This window comes from Accipiter gentilis, chromosome W (genome assembly GCF_929443795.1).
Source record: "Accipiter gentilis chromosome W, bAccGen1.1, whole genome shotgun sequence".
Taxonomy (NCBI): domain Eukaryota; kingdom Metazoa; phylum Chordata; class Aves; order Accipitriformes; family Accipitridae; genus Astur; species Astur gentilis.
The window spans coordinates 19855572-19868889 of NC_064918.1; positions in this window are offsets into that span (position 1 = coordinate 19855572).

A 13318-nucleotide genomic window follows, 5' to 3' on the forward strand; every position below is an offset into this window, starting at 1 on the left:
CTTCCCTCGGCCGTCACGGTTTCTCCGCATTTCCCACATCTCCCTCTTTCCCATTATTTCCCTCGCGTGTCTCTTTCCCCTCGCCTGTGTCTCTCTCCCCTCTTCCTTTCGCTCCCAATGTTCCCTATTTTCTCGCTCCTTCCCCCATTCCCTCTCACTCCTCCACTCTCTCTCTTCCCTTGCCGTCACGGTTTCTCTGGTTTTCCCACATTTCCCTCTTTCCCATCTTTTCCCTCGCGTGTCTCTTTCCCCTCGCTTGTGTCTCTCTCCCCTCTTCCTTTCGGTCCCCATTTTCCCTATTTTCTCGCTCCTTCCCCCCTTCCCTCTCACTCCTCCACTCTCTCTCTTCCCTCGGCTGTCACTGTTCTCCGGCTTTCCCACAAATCCCTCTTTTCCATCTGTTCCCTCGCGTGCCTCTTTCCCCTCGCCTGTGTCTCTCTCCTCTCTTCCTTCGGTCTCTATTTCCCTCACTTTCTCTCGCCTTCCCCCATTCCCTCTCACTCCTCCACTCTCTCTCTTCCCTCGGCCGTCACGGTTTCTCCGCATTTCCCACATCTCCCTCTTTCCCATTATTTCCCTCGCGTGTCTCTTTCCCCTCGCCTGTGTCTCTCTCCTCTCTTCCTTCGGTCTCTATTTCCCCCACTTTCTCTCGCCTTCCCCCCTTCCCTCTCACTCCTCCACTCTCTCTCTTCCCTCGGCCGTCACGGTTTCTCCGCATTTCCCACATCTCCCTCTTTCCCATTATTTCCCTCGCGTGTCTCTTTCCCCTCGCCTGTGTCTCTCTCCCCTCTTCCTTTCGGTCCCAATTTTCCCTATTTTCTCGCTCCTTCCCCCATTCCCTCTCACTCCTCCACTCTCTCTCTTCCCTTGCCGTCACGGTTTCTCTGGTTTTCCCACATTTCCCTCTTTCCCATCTTTTCCCTCGCGTGTCTCTTTCCCCTCGCTTGTGTCTCTCTCCCCTCTTCCTTTCGGTCCCAATGTTCCCTATTTTCTCGCTCCTTCCCCCATTCCCTCTCACTCCTCCACTCTCTCTCTTCCCTCGGCTGTCACTGTTCTCCGGCTTTCCCACAAATCCCTCTTTTCCATATGTTCCCTCGCGTGCCTCTTTCCCCTCGCCTGTGTCTCTCTCCTCTCTTCCTTCGGTCTCTATTTCCCCCACTTTCTCTCGCCTTCCCCCATTCCCTCTCACTCCTCCACTCTCTCTCTTCCCTCGGCCGTCACGGTTTTCTCTGCATTTGCCACATCTCCCTCTTTCCCATTATTTCCCTCGCGTGTCTCTTTCCCCTCGCCTGTGTCTCTCTCCCCTCTTCCTTTCGGTCCCAATTTTCCCTATTTTCTCGCTCCTTCCCCCATTCCCTCTCACTCCTCCACTCTCTCTCTTCCCTCGGCTGTCACTGTTCTCCGGCTTTCCCACAAATCCCTCTTTTCCATCTGTTCCCTCGCCTTACTCTTTCCCCTCGCCTGTGTCTCTCTCCTCTTTTCCTTCGGTCTCTATTTCCCCCACTTTCTCTCGCCTTCCCCCATTCCCTCTCACTCCTCCACTCTCTCTCTTCCCTCGGCCGTCACGGTTTCTCCGCATTTCCCACATCTCCCTCTTTCCCATAATTTCCCTCGCGTGTCTCTTTCCCCTCGCCTGTGTCTCTCTCCCCTCTTCCTTTCGGTCCCCATTTTCCCTATTTTCTCGCTCCTTCCCCCCTTCCCTCTCACTCCTCCACTCTCTCTCTTCCCTCGGCTGTCACTGTTCTCCGGCTTTCCCACAAATCCCTCTTTTCCATCTGTTCCCTCGCGTGCCTCTTTCCCCTCGCCTGTGTCTCTCTCCTCTCTTCCTTCGGTCTCTATTTCCCTCACTTTCTCTCGCCTTCCCCCATTCCCTCTCACTCCTCCACTCTCTCTCTTCCCTCGGCCGTCACGGTTTCTCCGCATTTCCCACATCTCCCTCTTTCCCATTATTTCCCTCGCATGTCTCTTTCCCCTCGCCTGTGTCTCTCTCCTCTCTTCCTTCGGTCTCTATTTCCCCCACTTTCTCTCGCCTTCCCCCCTTCCCTCTCACTCCTCCACTCTCTCTCTTCCCTCGGCCGTCACGGTTTCTCCGCATTTCCCACATCTCCCTCTTTCCCATTATTTCCCTCGCGTGTCTCTTTCCCCTCGCCTGTGTCTCTCTCCCCTCTTCCTTTCGCTCCCAATGTTCCCTATTTTCTCGCTCCTTCCCCCATTCCCTCTCACTCCTCCACTCTCTCTCTTCCCTTGCCGTCACGGTTTCTCTGGTTTTCCCACATTTCCCTCTTTCCCATCTTTTCCCTCGCGTGTCTCTTTCCCCTCGCTTGTGTCTCTCTCCCCTCTTCCTTTCGGTCCCCATTTTCCCTATTTTCTCGCTCCTTCCCCCCTTCCCTCTCACTCCTCCACTCTCTCTCTTCCCTCGGCTGTCACTGTTCTCCGGCTTTCCCACAAATCCCTCTTTTCCATCTGTTCCCTCGCGTGCCTCTTTCCCCTCGCCTGTGTCTCTCTCCTCTCTTCCTTCGGTCTCTATTTCCCTCACTTTCTCTCGCCTTCCCCCATTCCCTCTCACTCCTCCACTCTCTCTCTTCCCTCGGCCGTCACGGTTTCTCCGCATTTCCCACATCTCCCTCTTTCCCATTATTTCCCTCGCATGTCTCTTTCCCCTCGCCTGTGTCTCTCTCCTCTCTTCCTTCGGTCTCTATTTCCCCCACTTTCTCTCGCCTTCCCCCCTTCCCTCTCACTCCTCCACTCTCTCTCTTCCCTCGGCCGTCACGGTTTCTCCGCATTTCCCACATCTCCCTCTTTCCCATTATTTCCCTCGCGTGTCTCTTTCCCCTCGCCTGTGTCTCTCTCCCCTCTTCCTTTCGGTCCCAATTTTCCCTATTTTCTCGCTCCTTCCCCCATTCCCTCTCACTCCTCCACTCTCTCTCTTCCCTTGCCGTCACGGTTTCTCTGGTTTTCCCACATTTCCCTCTTTCCCATCTTTTCCCTCGCGTGTCTCTTTCCCCTCGCTTGTGTCTCTCTCCCCTCTTCCTTTCGGTCCCAATGTTCCCTATTTTCTCGCTCCTTCCCCCATTCCCTCTCACTCCTCCACTCTCTCTCTTCCCTCGGCTGTCACTGTTCTCCGGCTTTCCCACAAATCCCTCTTTTCCATATGTTCCCTCGCGTGCCTCTTTCCCCTCGCCTGTGTCTCTCTCCTCTCTTCCTTCGGTCTCTATTTCCCCCACTTTCTCTCGCCTTCCCCCATTCCCTCTCACTCCTCCACTCTCTCTCTTCCCTCGGCCGTCACGGTTTTCTCTGCATTTGCCACATCTCCCTCTTTCCCATTATTTCCCTCGCGTGTCTCTTTCCCCTCGCCTGTGTCTCTCTCCCCTCTTCCTTTCGGTCCCAATTTTCCCTATTTTCTCGCTCCTTCCCCCATTCCCTCTCACTCCTCCACTCTCTCTCTTCCCTCGGCTGTCACTGTTCTCCGGCTTTCCCACAAATCCCTCTTTTCCATCTGTTCCCTCGCCTTACTCTTTCCCCTCGCCTGTGTCTCTCTCCTCTTTTCCTTCGGTCTCTATTTCCCCCACTTTCTCTCGCCTTCCCCCATTCCCTCTCACTCCTCCACTCTCTCTCTTCCCTCGGCCGTCACGGTTTCTCCGCATTTCCCACATCTCCCTCTTTCCCATAATTTCCCTCGCGTGTCTCTTTCCCCTCGCCTGTGTCTCTCTCCCCTCTTCCTTTCGGTCCCCATTTTCCCTATTTTCTCGCTCCTTCCCCCCTTCCCTCTCACTCCTCCACTCTCTCTCTTCCCTCGGCTGTCACTGTTCTCCGGCTTTCCCACAAATCCCTCTTTTCCATCTGTTCCCTCGCGTGCCTCTTTCCCCTCGCCTGTGTCTCTCTCCTCTCTTCCTTCGGTCTCTATTTCCCTCACTTTCTCTCGCCTTCCCCCATTCCCTCTCACTCCTCCACTCTCTCTCTTCCCTCGGCCGTCACGGTTTCTCCGCATTTCCCACATCTCCCTCTTTCCCATTATTTCCCTCGCATGTCTCTTTCCCCTCGCCTGTGTCTCTCTCCTCTCTTCCTTCGGTCTCTATTTCCCCCACTTTCTCTCGCCTTCCCCCCTTCCCTCTCACTCCTCCACTCTCTCTCTTCCCTCGGCCGTCACGGTTTCTCCGCATTTCCCACATCTCCCTCTTTCCCATTATTTCCCTCGCGTGTCTCTTTCCCCTCGCCTGTGTCTCTCTCCCCTCTTCCTTTCGGTCCCAATTTTCCCTATTTTCTCGCTCCTTCCCCCATTCCCTCTCACTCCTCCACTCTCTCTCTTCCCTTGCCGTCACGGTTTCTCTGGTTTTCCCACATTTCCCTCTTTCCCATCTTTTCCCTCGCGTGTCTCTTTCCCCTCGCTTGTGTCTCTCTCCCCTCTTCCTTTCGGTCCCAATGTTCCCTATTTTCTCGCTCCTTCCCCCATTCCCTCTCACTCCTCCACTCTCTCTCTTCCCTCGGCTGTCACTGTTCTCCGGCTTTCCCACAAATCCCTCTTTTCCATATGTTCCCTCGCGTGCCTCTTTCCCCTCGCCTGTGTCTCTCTCCTCTCTTCCTTCGGTCTCTATTTCCCCCACTTTCTCTCGCCTTCCCCCATTCCCTCTCACTCCTCCACTCTCTCTCTTCCCTCGGCCGTCACGGTTTTCTCTGCATTTGCCACATCTCCCTCTTTCCCATTATTTCCCTCGCGTGTCTCTTTCCCCTCGCCTGTGTCTCTCTCCCCTCTTCCTTTCGGTCCCTATTTTCCCTATTTTCTCGCTCCTTCCCCCATTCCCTCTCACTCCTCCACTCTCTCTCTTCCCTCGGCTGTCACTGTTCTCCGGCTTTCCCACAAATCCCTCTTTTCCATCTGTTCCCTCGCCTTACTCTTTCCCCTCGCCTGTGTCTCTCTCCTCTTTTCCTTCGGTCTCTATTTCCCCCACTTTCTCTCGCCTTCCCCCATTCCCTCTCACTCCTCCACTCTCTCTCTTCCCTCGGCCGTCACGGTTTCTCCGCATTTCCCACATCTCCCTCTTTCCCATAATTTCCCTCGCGTGTCTCTTTCCCCTCGCCTGTGTCTCTCTCCCCTCTTCCTTTCGGTCCCCATTTTCCCTATTTTCTCGCTCCTTCCCCCCTTCCCTCTCACTCCTCCACTCTCTCTCTTCCCTCGGCTGTCACTGTTCTCCGGCTTTCCCACAAATCCCTCTTTTCCATCTGTTCCCTCGCGTGCCTCTTTCCCCTCGCCTGTGTCTCTCTCCTCTCTTCCTTCGGTCTCTATTTCCCTCACTTTCTCTCGCCTTCCCCCATTCCCTCTCACTCCTCCACTCTCTCTCTTCCCTCGGCCGTCACGGTTTCTCCGCATTTCCCACATCTCCCTCTTTCCCATTATTTCCCTCGCGTGTCTCTTTCCCCTCGCCTGTGTCTCTCTCCTCTCTTCCTTCGGTCTCTATTTCCCCCACTTTCTCTCGCCTTCCCCCATTCCCTCTCACTCCTCCACTCTCTCTCTTCCCTCGGCCGTCACGGTTTCTCCGCATTTCCCACATCTCCCTCTTTCCCATTATTTCCCTCGCGTGTCTCTTTGTCCTCGCCTGTGTCTCTCTCCCCTCTTCCTTTCGGTCCCAATTTTCCCTATTTTCTCGCTCCTTCCCACCTTCCCTCTCACTCCTCCACTCTCTCTTCCCTCGGCTGTCACTGTTCTCCAGCTTTCCCACAAATCCCTCTTTTCCATCTGTTCCCTCGCCTTACTCTTTCCCCTCGCCTGTGTCTCTCTCCTCTCTTCCTTCGGTCTCTATTTCCCCCACTTTCTCTCGCCTTCCCCCATTCCCTCTCACTCCTCCACTCTCTCTCTTCCCTTGGCCGTCACGGTTTCTCCGGCTTCCCCACATCTCCCTCTTTCCCATCTTTTCCCCCACGTGTCTCTTTCCCCTCGCCTGTGTCTCTCTCCTCTCTTCCTTCGGTCTCCATTTCCCCCAATTTCTCTCGCCTTCCCCCATTCCCTCTCACTCCTCCACTCTCTCTCTTGCCTCGGCTGTCACTGTTCTCCGGCTTTCCCACAAATCCCTCTTTTCCATCTGTTCCCTCGCCTTACTCTTTCCCCTCGCCTGTGTCTCTCTCCTCTCTTCCTTCGGTCCCTATTTTCCCCACTTTCTCTCGCCTTCCCCCATTCCCTCTCACTCCTCCACTCTCTCTCTTCCCTCGGCCGTCACGGTTTCTCCGCATTTCCCACATCTCCCTCTTTCCCATTATTTCCCTCGCGTGTCTCTTTCCCCTCGCCTGTGTCTCTCTCCCCTCTTCCTTTCGGTCCCAATGTTCCCTATTTTCTCGCTCCTTCCCCCATTCCCTCTCACTCCTCCACTCTCTCTCTTCCCTCGGCTGTCACTGTTCTCCGGCTTTCCCACAAATCCCTCTTTTCCATCTGTTCCCTCGCGTGCCTCTTTCCCCTCGCCTGTGTCTCTCTCCTCTCTTCCTTCGGTCTCTATTTCCCCCACTTTCTCTCGCCTTCCCCCATTCCCTCTCACTCCTCCACTCTCTCTCTTCCCTCGGCCGTCACGGTTTCTCCGGCTTCCCCACATCTCCCTCTTTCCCATCTTTTCCCCCACGTGTCTCTTTCCCCTCGCCTGTGTCTCTCTCCTCTCTTCCTTCGGTCTCCATTTCCCCCAATTTCTCTCGCCTTCCCCCCTTCCCTCTCACTCCTCCACTCTCTCTCTTCCCTCGGCTGTCACTGTTCTCCGGCTTTCCCACAAATCCCTCTTTTCCATCTGTTCCCTCGCGTGCCTCTTTCCCCTCGCCTGTGTCTCTCTCCTCTCTTCCTTCGGTCTCTATTTCCCTCACTTTCTCTCGCCTTCCCCCATTCCCTCTCACTCCTCCACTCTCTCTCTTCCCTCGGCCGTCACGGTTTCTCCGCATTTCCCACATCTCCCTCTTTCCCATTATTTCCCTCGCATGTCTCTTTCCCCTCGCCTGTGTCTCTCTCCTCTCTTCCTTCGGTCTCTATTTCCCCCACTTTCTCTCGCCTTCCCCCCTTCCCTCTCACTCCTCCACTCTCTCTCTTCCCTCGGCCGTCACGGTTTCTCCACATTTCCCACATCTCCCTCTTTCCCATTATTTCCCTCGCGTGTCTCTTTCCCCTCGCCTGTGTCTCTCTCCCCTCTTCCTTTCGGTCCCAATTTTCCCTATTTTCTCGCTCCTTCCCCCATTCCCTCTCACTCCTCCACTCTCTCTCTTCCCTTGCCGTCACGGTTTCTCCGGCTTCCCCACATCTCCCTCTTTCCCATCTTTTCCCCCACGTGTCTCTTTCCCCTCGCCTGTGTCTCTCTCCCCTCTTCCTTTCGCTCCCAATGTTCCCTATTTTCTCGCTCCTTCCCCCCTTCCCTCTCACTCCTCCACTCTCTCTCTTCCCTCGGCTGTCACTGTTCTCCGGCTTTCCCACAAATCCCTCTTTTCCATCTGTTAACTCGCCTTACTCTTTCCCCTCGCCTGTGTCTCTCTCCTCTCTTCCTTCGGTCTCTATTTCCCCCACTTTCTCTCGCCTTCCCCCATTCCCTCTCACTCCTCCACTCTCTCTCTTCCCTCGGCCGTCACGGTTTCTCCGCATTTCCCACATCTCCCTCTTTCCCATTATTTCCCTCGCGTGTCTCTTTCCCATCGCCTGTGTCTCTCTCCCCTCTTCCTTTCGGTCCCCATTTTCCCTATTTTCTCGCTCCTTCCCCCCTTCCCTCTCACTCCTCCACTCTCTCTCTTCCCTCGGCTGTCACTGTTCTCCGGCTTTCCCACAAATCCCTCTTTTCCATCTGTTCCCTCGCGTGCCTCTTTCCCCTCGCCTGTGTCTCTCTCCTCTCTTCCTTCGGTCTCTATTTCCCTCACTTTCTCTCGCCTTCCCCCATTCCCTCTCACTCCTCCACTCTCTCTCTTCCCTCGGCCGTCACGGTTTCTCCGCATTTCCCACATCTCCCTCTTTCCCATTATTTCCCTCGCATGTCTCTTTCCCCTCGCCTGTGTCTCTCTCCTCTCTTCCTTCGGTCTCTATTTCCCCCACTTTCTCTCGCCTTCCCCCCTTCCCTCTCACTCCTCCACTCTCTCTCTTCCCTCGGCCGTCACGGTTTCTCCGCATTTCCCACATCTCCCTCTTTCCCATTATTTCCCTCGCGTGTCTCTTTCCCCTCGCCTGTGTCTCTCTCCCCTCTTCCTTTCGGTCCCAATTTTCCCTATTTTCTCGCTCCTTCCCCCATTCCCTCTCACTCCTCCACTCTCTCTCTTCCCTTGCCGTCACGGTTTCTCCGGCTTCCCCACATCTCCCTCTTTCCCATCTTTTCCCCCACGTGTCTCTTTCCCCTCGCCTGTGTCTCTCTCCCCTCTTCCTTTCGCTCCCAATGTTCCCTATTTTCTCGCTCCTTCCCCCCTTCCCTCTCACTCCTCCACTCTCTCTCTTCCCTCGGCTGTCACTGTTCTCCGGCTTTCCCACAAATCCCTCTTTTCCATCTGTTAACTCGCCTTACTCTTTCCCCTCGCCTGTGTCTCTCTCCTCTCTTCCTTCGGTCTCTATTTCCCCCACTTTCTCTCGCCTTCCCCCATTCCCTCTCACTCCTCCACTCTCTCTCTTCCCTCGGCCGTCACGGTTTCTCCGCATTTCCCACATCTCCCTCTTTCCCATAATTTCCCTCGCGTGTCTCTTTCCCCTCGCCTGTGTCTCTCTCCCCTCTTCCTTTCGGTCCCCATTTTCCCTATTTTCTCGCTCCTTCCCCCCTTCCCTCTCACTCCTCCACTCTCTCTCTTCCCTCGGCTGTCACTGTTCTCCGGCTTTCCCACAAATCCCTCTTTTCCATCTGTTCCCTCGCGTGCCTCTTTCCCCTCGCCTGTGTCTCTCTCCTCTCTTCCTTCGGTCTCTATTTCCCTCACTTTCTCTCGCCTTCCCCCATTCCCTCTCACTCCTCCACTCTCTCTCTTCCCTCGGCCGTCACGGTTTCTCCGCATTTCCCACATCTCCCTCTTTCCCATTATTTCCCTCGCGTGTCTCTTTCCCCTCGCCTGTGTCTCTCTCCTCTCTTCCTTCGGTCTCTATTTCCCCCACTTTCTCTCGCCTTCCCCCATTCCCTCTCACTCCTCCACTCTCTCTCTTCCCTCGGCCGTCACGGTTTCTCCGCATTTCCCACATCTCCCTCTTTCCCATTATTTCCCTCGCGTGTCTCTTTGTCCTCGCCTGTGTCTCTCTCCCCTCTTCCTTTCGGTCCCAATTTTCCCTATTTTCTCGCTCCTTCCCCCCTTCCCTCTCACTCCTCCACTCTCTCTTCCCTCGGCTGTCACTGTTCTCCAGCTTTCCCACAAATCCCTCTTTTCCATCTGTTCCCTCGCCTTACTCTTTCCACTCGCCTGTGTCTCTCTCCTCTCTTCCTTCGGTCTCCATTTCCCCCAATTTCTCTCGCCTTCCCCCATTCCCTCTCACTCCTCCACTCTCTCTCTTCCCTCGGCTGTCACTGTTCTCCGGCTTTCCCACAAATCCCTCTTTTCCATCTGTTCCCTCGCCTTACTCTTTCCCCTCGCCTGTGTCTCTCTCCTCTCTTCCTTCGGTCCCTATTTCCCCCACTTTCTCTCGCCTTCCCCCATTCCCTCTCACTCCTCCACTCTCTCTCTTCCCTCGGCCGTCACGGTTTTCTCTGCATTTGCCACATCTCCCTCTTTCCCATTATTTCCCTCGCGTGTCTCTTTCCCCTCGCCTGTGTCTCTCTCCCCTCTTCCTTTCGGTCCCAATTTTCCCTATTTTCTCGCTCCTTCCCCCATTCCCTCTCACTCCTCCACTCTCTCTCTTCCCTCGGCTGTCACTGTTCTCCGGCTTTCCCACAAATCCCTCTTTTCCATCTGTTCCCTCGCCTTACTCTTTCCCCTCGCCTGTGTCTCTCTCCTCTTTTCCTTCGGTCTCTATTTCCCCCACTTTCTCTCGCCTTCCCCCATTCCCTCTCACTCCTCCACTCTCTCTCTTCCCTTGCCGTCACGGTTTCTCTGGTTTTCCCACATTTCCCTCTTTCCCATCTTTTCCCTCGCGTGTCTCTTTCCCCTCGCCTGTGTCTCTCTCCTCTCTTCCTTCGGTCTCTATTTCCCCCAATTTCTCTCGCCTTCCCCCCTTCCCTCTCACTCCTCCACTCTCTCTCTTCCCTCGGCCGTCACGGTTTCTCCGCATTTCCCACATCTCCCTCTTTCCCATTATTTCCCTCGCGTGTCTCTTTCCCCTCGCCTGTGTCTCTCTCCCCTCTTCCTTTCGCTCCCAATGTTCCCTATTTTCTCGCTCCTTCCCCCATTCCCTCTCACTCCTCCACTCTCTCTCTTCCCTTGCCGTCACGGTTTCTCTGGTTTTCCCACATTTCCCTCTTTCCCATCTTTTCCCTCGCGTGTCTCTTTCCCCTCGCTTGTGTCTCTCTCCCCTCTTCCTTTCGGTCCCCATTTTCCCTATTTTCTCGCTCCTTCCCCCCTTCCCTCTCACTCCTCCACTCTCTCTCTTCCCTCGGCTGTCACTGTTCTCCGGCTTTCCCACAAATCCCTCTTTTCCATCTGTTCCCTCGCGTGCCTCTTTCCCCTCGCCTGTGTCTCTCTCCTCTCTTCCTTCGGTCTCTATTTCCCTCACTTTCTCTCGCCTTCCCCCATTCCCTCTCACTCCTCCACTCTCTCTCTTCCCTCGGCCGTCACGGTTTCTCCGCATTTCCCACATCTCCCTCTTTCCCATTATTTCCCTCGCGTGTCTCTTTCCCCTCGCCTGTGTCTCTCTCCTCTCTTCCTTCGGTCTCTATTTCCCCCACTTTCTCTCGCCTTCCCCCCTTCCCTCTCACTCCTCCACTCTCTCTCTTCCCTCGGCCGTCACGGTTTCTCCGCATTTCCCACATCTCCCTCTTTCCCATTATTTCCCTCGCGTGTCTCTTTGTCCTCGCCTGTGTCTCTCTCCCCTCTTCCTTTCGGTCCCAATTTTCCCTATTTTCTCGCTCCTTCCCCCCTTCCCTCTCACTCCTCCACTCTCTCTTCCCTCGGCTGTCACTGTTCTCCAGCTTTCCCACAAATCCCTCTTTTCCATCTGTTCCCTCGCCTTACTCTTTCCCCTCGCCTGTGTCTCTGTCCTCTCTTCCTTCGGTCTCTATTTCTCCCACTTTCTCTCGCCTTCCCCCATTCCCTCTCACTCCTCCACTCTCTCTCTTCCCTTGGCCGTCACGGTTTCTCCGGCTTCCCCACATCTCCCTCTTTCCCATCTTTTCCCCCACGTGTCTCTTTCCCCTCGCCTGTGTCTCTCTCCTCTCTTCCTTCGGTCTCCATTTCCCCCAATTTCTCTCGCCTTCCCCCATTCCCTCTCACTCCTCCACTCTCTCTCTTCCCTCGGCTGTCACTGTTCTCCGGCTTTCCCACAAATCCCTCTTTTCCATCTGTTCCCTCGCCTTACTCTTTCCCCTCGCCTGTGTCTCTCTCCTCTCTTCCTTCGGTCCCTATTTTCCCCACTTTCTCTCGCCTTCCCCCATTCCCTCTCACTCCTCCACTCTCTCTCTTCCCTCGGCCGTCACGGTTTCTCCGCATTTCCCACATCTCCCTCTTTCCCATTATTTCCCTCGCGTGTCTCTTTCCCCTCGCCTGTGTCTCTCTCCCCTCTTCCTTTCGGTCCCAATTTTCCCTATTTTCTCGCTCCTTCCCCCCTTCCCTCTCACTCCTCCACTCTCTCTCTTCCCTCGGCTGTCACTGTTCTCCGGCTTTCCCACAAATCCCTCTTTTCCATCTGTTCCCTCGCGTGCCTCTTTCCCCTCGCCTGTGTCTCTCTCCTCTCTTCCTTCGGTCTCTATTTCCCCCACTTTCTCTCGCCTTCCCCCATTCCCTCTCACTCCTCCACTCTCTCTCTTCCCTCGGCCGTCACGGTTTTCTCTGCATTTGCCACATCTCCCTCTTTCCCATTATTTCCCTCGCGTGTCTCTTTCCCCTCGCCTGTGTCTCTCTCCCCTCTTCCTTTCGGTCCCAATTTTCCCGCTCCTTCCCCCATTCCCTCTCACTCCTCCACTCTCTCTCTTCCCTCGGCTGTCACTGTTCTCCGGCTTTCCCACAAATCCCTCTTTTCCATCTGTTCCCTCGCCTTACTCTTTCCCCTCGCCTGTGTCTCTCTCCTCTTTTCCTTCGGTCTCTATTTCCCCCACTTTCTCTCGCCTTCCCCCATTCCCTCTCACTCCTCCACTCTCTCTCTTCCCTTGCCGTCACGGTTTCTCTGCATTTGCCACATCTCCCTCTTTCCCATTATTTCCCTCGCGTGTCTCTTTCCCCTCGCCTGTGTCTCTCTCCCCTCCCCTCTTCCTTTCGGTCCCAATTTTCCCTATTTTCTCGCTCCTTCCCCCCTTCCCTCTCACTCCTCCACTCTCTCTCTTCCCTCGGCTGTCACTGTTCTCCGGCTTCCCCACATCTCCCTCTTTTCCATCTGTTCCCTCGCGTGCCTCTTTCCCCTCGCCTGTGTCTCTCTCCTCTCTTCCTTCGGTCTCTATTTCCCCCACTTTCTCTCGCCTTCCCCCCTTCCCTCTCACTCCTCCACTCTCTCTCTTCCCTCGGCCGTCACGGTTTCTCCGCATTTCCCACATCTCCCTCTTTCCCATTATTTCCCTCGCGTGTCTCTTTCCCATCGCCTGTGTCTCTCTCCCCTCTTCCTTTCGGTCCCCATTTTCCCTATTTTCTCGCTCCTTCCCCCCTTCCCTCTCACTCCTCCACTCTCTCTCTTCCCTCGGCTGTCACTGTTCTCCGGCTTTCCCACAAATCCCTCTTTTCCATCTGTTCCCTCGCGTGCCTCTTTCCCCTCGCCTGTGTCTCTCTCCTCTCTTCCTTCGGTCTCTATTTCCCTCACTTTCTCTCGCCTTCCCCCATTACCTCTCACTCCTCCACTCTCTCTCTTCCCTCGGCCGTCACGGTTTCTCCGCATTTCCCACATCTCCCTCTTTCCCATTATTTCCCTCGCGTGTCTCTTTCCCCTCGCCTGTGTCTCTCTCCTCTCTTCCTTCGGTCTCTATTTCCCCCACTTTCTCTCGCCTTCCCCCCTTCCCTCTCACTCCTCCACTCTCTCTCTTCCCTCGGCCGTCACGGTTTCTCCGCATTTCCCACATCTCCCTCTTTCCCATTATTTCCCTCGCGTGTCTCTTTCCCATCGCCTGTGTCTCTCTCCCCTCTTCCTTTCGGTCCCCATTTTCCCTATTTTCTCGCTCCTTCCCCCCTTCCCTCTCACTCCTCCACTCTCTCTCTTCCCTCGGCTGTCACTGTTCTCCGGCTTTCCCACAAATCCCTCTTTTCCATCTGTTCCCTCGCGTGCCTCTTTCCCCTCGCC